The sequence below is a fragment of the Coregonus lavaretus genome (assembly GCF_964263955.1).
Source record: "Coregonus lavaretus genome assembly, chromosome: 10".
NCBI lineage: Eukaryota > Metazoa > Chordata > Actinopteri > Salmoniformes > Salmonidae > Coregonus > Coregonus lavaretus.
The window spans coordinates 37,827,950-37,831,215 of record NC_139997.1 but is presented as its reverse complement, the minus strand read 5'-3'; positions in this window follow the sequence as shown (position 1 = coordinate 37,831,215).

Here is a 3,266-nt window from a genome sequence, read left to right as displayed (position 1 = left end):
ATGGAGGCCACTGTGTTCTTGGGGACCTTCAATGCTGCAGAAATGTTTTGGTACCCTTCCCCAGATCTGTGCCTTGACACAATCCTGTCTCGGATCTCTACGTACAATTCCTTCGACCTCATGGCATGGTTTTTTCTCTGACATGCACTGTCAGGTGTGGGACCTTATATAGACAGGTGTGTGCCTTTCCAAATCATGTCCAATCAATTGAATTTACCACATGTGGACTCCAATGAAGTTGTAGAAACATCTCAAGGATGATCAGTGGAAACAGGATGCACCTGAGCTCATTTTTGAGTCTCATAGCAAAGGGTCTGAATACTTATGTAAACCTGTTTTCGCTTTGTCATTATGGGGTATTGTGTGTAGATTGATGAGGGAATGTTTTTATTTAATCAATTTTAGAACAAGGCTATAATGTAACAAAATGTGGAAAAAGTCAAGGGGTCTGAATACTTTCCAAATGCACTGTATGTGTTCCAGAGTAATCAAATCAAATCAAATCAAATTGTATTTGTCACATGCGCTGAATACAACTGGTGTAGATGTTATCATGAAATGCTTGCTTACGAACCCTTCCCAACGATGCAGAGTTAAAAAAATAGTAACACAATAGGAATACAGTACAGACGAATGGAGCTATATACAGGGAGTAGCAGTACCAGATCAATGTGCAGTGGTACGAGGTAGATATGTACATGAAGGCAAGGTAAAGTGACTAGGCATCAGGATAGATAATAATAATAAGTCAATAGCAGTGCATTTGCCATAACAAGCGGTGATGAAGCCAGTCGAGATGCTCTCGATGTTGCAGCTGTAGAATGTTTTGAGGATCTGAGGGCCCATGCCAAATCTTTTCAGTCTCCTGAGGGGGAAGAGGTGCTGCCATGCCCTCTTCACGACTGTGCGGGTGTGTGTGGACCATGTTAAGTCCTTAGTGATGTGGACGCCAAGGAACTTGAAGCTCTCGACCCGCTCCGTAACAGCCCTGTCAATATGGATGGGGCGTGCTTTCCCCTCTTTCTCCTATAGTCCACGATCAGCTCCTTGGTCTTACTGACATTGAGGGAGAGTTGTTGTCCTGGCACCACACTGCTAAGTCACTGACCTCCTCCCTGTAGATTGACTCATCAGTAGAGAGTAGAGAGTGTTCCAGAGTAGAGAGACCCACAGTAGCTACTGTAATTGAGTACTGGCAGTGTCTGCTGTGGCAGGTGGGAAGGTGCAAGTTACCTGAAAAATATCTAATCTCTCATGCATTTAGCTGTTGAAATTCCTTCTTTCTTTTGCCAGGGTAGGATGCCCCCGGACCCCCCTACTGGCTTTGGGCTATGCCACGAATGTCTTCAAATCCTAGAAATGCCCCTGATTTGTGCATTACAATTTCAAAAATATTTAATTCAAATTAAATATCTTAATAAAAATTCAAAATTATGTTATTCAAAAACAATTTCTGTTGGCACTGAAATCACTCCGTGCTCTCTCTTCTGACTTCTTAGGCTAGAGTATGTTTGAATGGTGAAGTCAGGTTTGTTTATAGTTAAAGAGATTGTAATTTTGTTTTGCTGAAAACACTCCAAAAACCACTTTATGTTAGTTCCTTGTGTTCCCATCCTAATCCTACTCATACTGAATACTGCTTTGAGTCTGGCTGTGTCCGTCTTCAGGCTTGGACTGAAGGAGTCTGTGAGAGAATTATAGAAAGTACAGAGCCGTGTTTTGCTTCTATGTTTGTGGTGACTTAGCACTCTCTCTCTCTCTCTCAGCTGAAGGTTTACTGTGGTGTGTAGGTCTGTAGGATTAGCCCCGGTCTTTGGCTCTGATTGCCTCTCCTTAATATCACTACAAGGAGACCCAACAGAGAGATCGACAACAGTGGGGAGCTGTGGGGATTTTCACATTTACATTTACGTCATTTAGCAGACGCTCTTATCCAGAGCGACTTACAGTTAATGAGTGCATACATTATTCTAAATTTAAAAAATCATACTGGACCCCCGTGGGAATTGAACCCACAACCCTGGCGTTGCAAACGCCATGCTCTACATCCCTGCCGGCCATTCCCTCCCCTACCCTGCACCAATTGTGCGCCGCCCCATGGGTCTCCCGGTCGCGGCCGGCTACGACAGAGCCTGGATTCGAACCAGGATCTCTAGTGGCACAGCTAGCACTGCGATGCAGTGCCTTAAACCACTGCGCCACTCGGGAGGTATACACAAGCACACATATTGTGTGCTTGTGTGAATTGAGTGTCTGTCTGTGTGTGTGTGTGTGTGTGTGTGTGTGTGTGTGTGTGTGTGTGTGTGTGTGTGTGTGTGTGTGTGTGTGTGTGTGTGTGTGTGTGTGTGTGTGTGTGTGTGTGTGTGTGTGGTGTGTGTGTGGTGTGTGTGTGTGTGTGTGTGTGTGTGTGTGTGTACATACAGCAAACCAGAAAGACAGAAACCTACCATAACCCTCCATACACAGAAAACCAGAAAGACACTGCATGTACAGACTGACAAGGGCATAGAAAATGGATATAGACATGTGCAGGTAATATAAGGTGTGTGTGTGTAGATAGCACACTGATGAGGTTAGACAGAGAGAGCAGTAAGGGGAGAGCACACAGTTCACACACAGACACCCAATCACACACACAGACACCCACTCACACACACAGACACCCACTCAGAGTGGAGGGAGGCAGCTGCTCCAGGTTTGAGAACACTGTGCAGTTCAAAGCAAATTAGGAGAGAGTGAAGGTCCGACAGGTTGAATGGACAGACTGATGGACGGATGGACGGACGGACAGACGAACAGACAGACAGGCAGGCAGGCAGGCAGGCAGGCAGGCGAACAGGCAGGCAGACAGACAGACAGACAGAGAGGAGCAATCAGGGAGAGAGCTGAGAGAGGAGAACACAGAACACTCATCTCTACACTACAGGATCGCAAACCTCTGCACAGGTACTGTACACTCTCCTTTACTGCAAATACTCTAAACTTCTTATTGTCTCTACAGAAAAACCATCTAATTTCATACATTCATACATCTTATTGTCATGTTTTTTGTTTGATTCTGTATTCACTGATAAAAATAATGATAGATGGAACAGAATATACAGAATTCCAGTCACTGGAATGTAGCATACATTGGGAATGTATTTTAAAGTCTATTTATCAATTAAAATAATAATTCTCAGAAATAGCCAGTGGACAGTTCCACCAGCTATATAATCCCAGAATATCAACTTAAAATCAAATCAAATCAAATGTTATTGGCCACA